An 8474-nucleotide genomic window follows, 5' to 3' on the forward strand; every position below is an offset into this window, starting at 1 on the left:
TAGAGATGGATTAATGATGGCGTCATGGTTGATATAGCAAGCTATCGGTGCAATGAAAATAATTTTGTTTAAACATAATTTATTCTCTAACACGATGTCATATTAAAAAAATAAAACCATATTCTTTTTAATTTTATACAATAAAATCACCTCCAGCCTCAATTAAAGACTTTATACGAGGCCAAAAGCGCGAGCAAGCCTTCGTCACTTGGTCCCTTAGCAAATCCTGGAATTTCTTCTTGAGCCGACTAATAAATTTGTCTTTGGTGCTGCAGGGGTTCCGATTGGTTAGTCGTTCTATCACACCCCATACCAAGAAAAAATCCATTGGATTCAGATCTAGCGAGTTTGGAAGCCAAAAGTACGGCAAGATGAATTCGTTAAAAATGTTTTTGGAGCCATTTGTGACTCACCCCATATTACTGTTGCCTGAAAATTTCAATTAGAAGCTTCCAATTTCCTCCTAACCTTGCGAACGAACTTCTCACTATGTCTCAGAGTTCGAACAATTTTTATGTTGTCGCTCCCGGCACGGATTCCAAGGAGGGCTCTGTGCCTTTTCCAAATATATTCGACAACGAATTTTTCAATTGATGTCATTTTTTCCCCAACTGGGGCAGGTTTGAATAAACTATCTAACAAAAAATCACCTCCCTAAGTAACCGTGTTTCCCCAAGAGAGGGTGCCAAATTGAAGAATAGAAAATTAATTTTTGTAGAATGTTTTGATTATTTTGGAATTAATAATTAATTATTGCTAAACAAAACAATTTTACACAGAATAAGAAATTTCTTATTCATTTAAGACCATCCTCTTTTTCATATTGATCCTTATAAATATATAAGTAATAAGAAAACTTAAAACATTATTTGAAACCTTCATTGTAATAAATTCCAGAACTTGTCAAAAAAATCAATAAAGTATCATCCAAAAAAGAAAATAATACAGGTAGTATATGAAAAATTAAGAATTTACATAGTAGGTGGATAAAAAATATAACATAAACATTAGACTATATTTTACTAGGATATTTCAGTCTCTATGATGAATAAATATCCATAGAAGTCATTGAGTGTTACTTTTAATTTAATATATTTTAGAAATGATTATTATAGCAAAAAAAAATGAAAAGGTACTACAATCGAAATACTATATTCCCTTTCTAGAGTAAGAAATTCGATAAGTGAAATAGTCAATAACACCTTAAAATATTTTGCTAACGATTTTTTTTTTTTTGCTTTATTGTAAATTAAAATACTCTCAATAATATGGTATAAATTTTTTAAAATGAACGCTTAATCAATCAAGTAATGTAATAAGTTATTAAGTGGGAAGGATATATAGATAGATAAGATAACAATCATATTTTCCAAAGAAATTTCAAGTACCTACAGCATTTATCATATTTGACAGAATTTGATACATATTTTGATTGATTTTTTGAATAAAGATTTTTTAGATGAGATTTTGCATAATCAATAGAATAATTAACATTTAGTATTACTTGTGCGCAAAAATTGATAAATTTACAAAAAAAAACTTTTTATTGTTAATGTACATTTGTTATCATGGTTGAGAGAATTGATCCCCGTTTGGGTGGTTTTTTATTTAGGACTGAAGACTGCAATCCCGCCCAACTCGGTTTGTTCCAGTTCATTCCTACATATTAGTTCTAAAACTTAAAAAGTTTGATCCTTCATGACGTCACTCAACTTTATTCATTCTTTTTTAATCAGTTCTACATGATACTAACAGTCCGAAAGGCCGACAGTCTTCAGTTTAGGGACAAAGAGGAATGGTCCAAAGACTGAACTGGACCAAATAAATAAGAACTGACACAACAATAATCAACAAACCCACCTGTAGGAAGAATTGAAATAACTAGTAGGGTTAGTTGATACACTCGAAGTTTAAAAAAAATAAGTGAGAAATAATTTTTACAAATTCACTGGTAAAATAAACGCTTAAAATTTTGTAGTACTCCGTATTAACTTTAGAAATTCCAAAAAAACAACCCCAAATTTATCCATAGGACTTCTTAACTCCTATTATTTGGATATAGTTACAATGTGTTTTGTGTACTTTTAACCTAAAGTTTCACAAAAGTAGGTTTTGTCTCAAAATGGTAATAATTCAGTTTTTTAGAATAAAAAAAGTATATTTTTCTCATTTTATCCTACTTCTCGTGATGGAAAAGTACTTAATTACAGTGGTCCACCAATGATTGATTTTGCATTGAAATGATGCGTTTATGATTTTTTTTTTTAGCTCTAGAAACATGAAAAGAATCTTTATAACTCCAAATTTCTGCTTTTCTGTGGTGTGGGTAAAAAATTCATAAATTATCTAAAAAATTTTATAGATAAACAAATATATAATAATCTTAGCCAATCTTAAATAACTTTTTAAACTTTTTAAAATATGTATTATATTAGATGATTTTTTTCGATAAAGTTGAATGTCTTCAATATAAGACATACTATGATTTTAACAATTCTGCTTAAAAATGAGAAGTTTATTAGACTTTTAAAAAAGTGGACATTTTTGTCAAGTTTTGTACTTACCGGCCCGTGCAAAATTATTTACCAATGATGTAAATATACTTTTTAAGAGGTTTTTTGGCAACCAATCTGATTGTTTTGGATTTTTTACTGTAATAATAAACAAAAATCCTTCCTGTGAGAGCGTAACAACTTCCACACGTGAGACCATGTCCAATCAGGAAACAAAGACGATCGAAATTGCAGCCTTCCTCCGAACGGGAGTGCCTCATAACAACATTGAGGAACAGATTTGGCCTCTTAAAGACAATTTACAACGTTTCCAAGCACTTGGAGGCTGGGGGTGATCTCAAGCATTTTCCTGGGGGTGCCAGGAAGCCCACTGTCTCAACAAGGCAAGTAAAGGTAGTGTTCAAGAGGACTCCCAACAGGTCCATTGCCGATATGGTCAGAAAGATGGGAACGTCCACATCAACTGTTTCAAGGGCATTGAAAAGGGCTGGGAGAAAAGTCCCTGAGGCGTACTGAACGCCCTCTGCTAACTGAACGTCAGCGAGAAGTCAGACTTGAGCGTGCCAAGAAAATCTTGAATGATATCAAGAGCTCATCTGGACGCATCATCATTTTTTCAGATGAGAAAACTTTTACTGTCGATCCTGTTTTCAACAGGCAAAATGACCGTGTTGTGAGCTTTGGAGATGTTTGGAGATCCAACGGGAAGACCATGAATTCGGTATTGTTTCCCACTGGCTTAGATTAACAGCGGAGGATTATGTGAAGATTCTGGCGTCCAAGGTCCTTCCGTAAATCAAACCCATAGTCGGCAACTCTCCTTGGGTTTTTCAACAAGATGGAGCACCCGCCCACGCTTCCAAGAAAGCTCAAGAGTGATTCAAGGACAACATGAACTTTTGGCCAAGGACTATTGGCCCCCTCAGAGCCCAGATCTGAACCCACTAAACTTCCCTATCTAGGCGCACGTGGAGACCAAGGCCTGCAAAAAACGACACAAGAACATAAATCCCTTAAAGGCTGCTGTCAACAAGGCCTGGGCCTCCATGGGCGCCGATTACATCCAGCAAGTCTGTGGCAGCTTCAGACGTTGCCTGACCAGTGGCATTGAGTCAAATGGTGGCTACATTGATTAAATTTGATCACAAACTATTTTATTATTCTAAAAATGTATGAATAAATTGTTTCTCTAGTCATTCAAATGTCATTATTGTCCGCATATGTTCTGAACAAAAATTGGTAAATAATTCTGCACGGCCCGGTACAAGACATTTTGTTATATTTAGAGAAATACAGATAAATAATTTAAATATTTTTGAATCTGGAAAATAATACGTACAAACTAAAATCAATCCTTTTTTCTTTAATTTAGAACTTTCAAAACAAAAAAATCCCACTTAATTATGTCAATATTGTGAAGAAATGTAGGTGGAAAAAATAGAAGTTTCAGATTATTAATGTTATTTTCATGTCTCTCGAAGTAAAAATACTCAGGAAGAAAAACAAAGTTGAAATTTTGTTGACAAATTCTAAGCAATACATGCCAGAGCTTTTTAAGATCCAGAAAATCCCCTCGGAATTTCAGATATTGGATAATAAAAGTATACATATACCATACTCGGATAATTCGGATTCGAGTCCAAGACTCGTTCTATATCTACTCTTCAATAGATATATAGACATTATGCGTCCATCCATTTTACAAACAATAATAAATCTTTTAATTTAGTTCAAAAAGATTTGAACAATTGCGGCCCTTCTATATCTTTTGACAGGTCCGAAAAGAATGGTCAACGACATTTCCCGCAAATTCAAACTTTCTACATTTTTTGTCCTAGCCTTTTTAAAATCCATCATTTTTACATAATCTGTAAAAGTATGTAATTGAGTGTCCAGTTTTCTAGATTTATAGGGAGCATGACTTTTCTTCCGGTGATTTCCGTTACACAATGAAGACTTGGTGTTGATATGATTTTGTAAATTTATAGACACTCCATTCCTTTCATTTTTAAAAGACTCTTTTTCTCTTTCAAGCTGACATAAGGGATTTTTAAAAAAGGACACTGTTCAATATTAAATTTGTAAAAGCTTATTCTAAAGTTGATTTGAAATACAGTTCTTCGTATTGATAGAGGTAGGTTCAGGTTTACAGAGGTCTACATTAATGTGTTAATCGGGATCTTCACATTATTTAGCACTCTGCCTACTTTTAATGCAATGTATTTATTAAGACCATCGTCTTTTAGTTCCGCCCACAGGTAATTAATTATAAATTAGAATATAGCTCAAAATAGCCTTCTTTTCTAGAGAATCACTTTCTAAGGCTCCAACTGTCTTTATTCTCTTCTACCTCCCATCAGATTTGAAAACGGGGAGATCTTCACACTCAGTTTTTCCACGCATACATAAGTTTCCTCCAAAAACTCAAATATCTACGTCCTTCAAAAGGATGCAAAATTGGATTTAGGGTGAATTTGAAATACACTTCAATGTTTTTGAGTAGAATGTTTATAGGTATAACCTCATATTTATCTGAGGTATATTTTAGGTATTTCTTTTACTTTTTTTTGTAAGTACACATATTACTGATGATAGTTGGACTTAATTTTATTTGATTAATGGATAAACTTAAAGTAATTATTTATACATCTATGATCTTCTTTTATCAGGGGAAAGTCAAATACCGAGGCTCTCAAAGCCACTGTCAGCCAGCACTGGGGCGCCATGACAGTGAACTACATCGGTAAGAGGTGCTAGGCCTTCTACCACCACCTAGAAGTCATCATTGCTTCTAAGGGAGGTTACATTAATGATTAAGAGAACTCAGACACACAACTATTAATAGTACTAATTTTCTTGAAATTCTATTGTAAATTAATAAATGATATCTTGTTGTAATTAATGATTATTTTATAACAAAACAAAATAAGGCAAATACTTTTGCATCAAAAAATTTATAAAATTCAGTTGTCTGTATGAGCCTTTAATAATATTTCCTTTATTTATTGACCGATTACACGAGTTAACAGTAGATTTCATATTCCATTTGAGTTTTTTAAACTTTCATTTTCTTAAGATAAAATATTACAAAGAGAAAATTAGTTTTGATTTTTTTTAAATCAAAAGTTAGCGTATTACTATAAAAGATGTAAAAATACTCTATAATAAAAATCAAAACTCTAGAGTGAGCTAATTGAAGATTTATTATCATATTGATAAGCCCAATAAACAATTGAATATGGAATTTAAATGATTTTTGAAAAACTAAAATGTGGTTGACTATTGACTTTTTTATTAGTAGAGAGGGATATTAATTTAATTAAGTTATGAATGAAAAAAGTTTTGTATTTAAAGACAGTTTTTGTGACTTCTTTAGCCATTTGAAAATCACATTCTGATGATCCATTTTTTGAAGGGAATCAGAGGTTTTCATTTTAAAGCAAAGATGCGGATTCACAAAATCTTTATTAAAATTATTTTTCTTAAGTCTTAAAGATGAATAGAATCCTGATTTTTTATTTTAAAGAAAAACAAATTGGTCACCAACAACCTAGTTTGGATATTAAAAAATAAAAAAACTGTAATTCCGAATTAAATAAGTTTTAGAACTCAGTTCTAAAGTATCTTTTAAGTCGCTGAATTAATTGGCACATATTGATGTGAGGTGTAAATATAAAATAATCATATAGTTGGACAACTGATCATAAGGGAAACTTGATATGAAATAAGAAAAAAATCTTAATAAATTTGGTAGAAAAAGGATTCAATATTGCTGAGTATCAAACTTCCATGCAAAAATAGTATACATAACAAATATTAAAATATTGGTGATGCCAATAGTTAAATTGTTTTTAATGCTATGTTATTGGCTCCTGGTGGAAGTCAGAAACTTTTTTTTTTTTTTTTTTTTGGGGGGGTTACTGTACATATTAGTATTATTATTAAGCATATCCAAAAATATTGTCGCTACTATAAAAATTGTAAAGATGGGGGCCATACAGTCATGGTTTTAAATATGGTTAAGGACTTTGCATTACTAATTACTTATTTATTCATAAAATATCCATGATTTATCATCGAAGAATAAATACTCGATAGAGTGAAATTACAATAAAATTTTATCAAACGTGACTTTATAAGAAAAAGTAATTTTAGGGGTACAAGGGGCTTTTGGCCCAAATTAAAAAATATATACATTTACAAAGTATATTGAATATGCTTTCGCATCAGAAAATTAGGACTAGAATTGAATTAGATTTTAACAGCACAACATTCTAACAAAATAAATAGATATAAAACTTACACAAAAAAAATTGACACTAATATCCACATTGCTGCTGATCCAATGTAATCACTTCACTAATATCATATTTTTTCCAAAATAACAAACTACTACTTAGACTTGAGTCTTTATGGCCATACAGTTGTAGTATAAGTATCCTTTTTTTGTGAGTTTTTTCTTACAAATTTGTTGCGCTTTTAGCACTCTCTACCTACTCCCAAATGATTTCTTTTTACAGACATGTAAAAACAGCTTTCTAAGAAGATATTTATGTATATGCAATACACGATTCCTATATTCTTTTCATACCCGTTCTTTTTGTATCCCAACTGTATTTTCACCATACTTATAAATAGATTCCAGTATAATTGATCATCGTACTGATAAAATAGTTAAACTGTTTATATTTCGATGCATCATTATTGATATTGTGAATAAATATATATAATTGGGGAGTATAATGAGAGTACCAAAAAACGAGAGCGAGCTTATTTGTAATTGCTACCTATACATAATTTTTTTTTCTAAATCTCTTATCATTATTTGTTTATTCTTCAGTAGAGTTTGTCTAACTACAAAGTGAACTCGGAGTAAAATTAAGGATTGACTATGTTCTAGGTTTTTACAATGTCGGACTTGTAGAGCTGTCAAAATATGACCTAGTGGTATGTAAAATAAAGAGAAACCAAAAATTAAGCTGGTCACCCTGACTATAGAAAGAATGTTTGGGAGGAGAAAAGTTTAGCTTCCATGACGTTTTATTAGATGTAAAATTTATGGAATTGATGCACATGTCCCACACTGAATCTATCAAAAATATAGGAAGGAATTACTCCGAATTCGATCTTTTTGTAAGTCCAAAAAGGATCTACCGCTTATAAATTCCTAAAATCTTCAATGTTACTCTCCCATTTACATGAGCTCTATGATTATCCATATACTTAATACAAGTCTAAGTCATAAAAAATCCTACGCTATTTTTATCAGGCACATGTTGAGTAATCATATTTCTTTTGAGCTCATTTCAAGCACGCAATCGATATTTTTTTGATTTGAGTAATAAGGCTTTTCTTAATTTCAGTACAAATTAATAATAATAAATTCTTCTTATTTGTTTTAATATTCTTAATTGTAAAGAAGCTCATCATTTACCTTTAATATTTTCATAGTTATTCTAAAGTTAGTCTCAAGTCTCATTCAAATTTCAAATCTTTCGTTTTGAATTTTGTGTCAAGCTTTATTTTTTCTAAATACGAACTCGAGTCCAAACCACCATCCATATTTTGTAGTTACCATTTTGCTCCAAAATAATGTTGTGTCACTTTTGATTTCCATAGAGCTTGGAAATGACAAACTCGATAGACAGGTAAATTTACACAAGATCATTTACCATTCTGCCCTTTATGCTTGACAAAGTTCTTGTGGCACTTAAAAATTGACAATCAAATGGGACGCACAGTGTTCTCAGGGCTTAAAATAGCTGTTTCATGGCTTCGGATCAATAGACTTTGTCTTTTTAATGGGATAAAAGTGTTGTGCAGACTCCAGTAGTTATTTAACAATTCCATACTCTGTCAAGCCTCAACTGTAGAAAGAAATTATCTTTTCCCGAATGTTTTTGTTGATAAACTCTAGATCAGTGGTTCCCAACCTGTCGTTCGCAACCCAGACTGGATTGC

General features: G+C 31.4%; 1 protein-coding gene across 1 annotated transcript in view; it reads right to left on the reverse strand.

Annotated features, from left to right (window-relative positions):
- The window catches only part of LOC121120605 (atrial natriuretic peptide receptor 1), a 339724-nt gene extending 332774 nt beyond the window's left edge, over positions 1-6950 (reverse strand). The window contains exon 1 of the mRNA XM_071889625.1: positions 6817-6950. The gene's annotated coding sequence lies outside the window, so the exon portion shown is untranslated. The remainder of the gene's footprint in view (positions 1-6816) is intronic.
- Between the last annotated feature and the right edge of the window lie 1524 nt (positions 6951-8474).

The sequence above is a fragment of the Lepeophtheirus salmonis genome, chromosome 6 (assembly GCF_016086655.4).
Source record: "Lepeophtheirus salmonis chromosome 6, UVic_Lsal_1.4, whole genome shotgun sequence".
Lineage (NCBI taxonomy): Eukaryota > Metazoa > Arthropoda > Copepoda > Siphonostomatoida > Caligidae > Lepeophtheirus > Lepeophtheirus salmonis.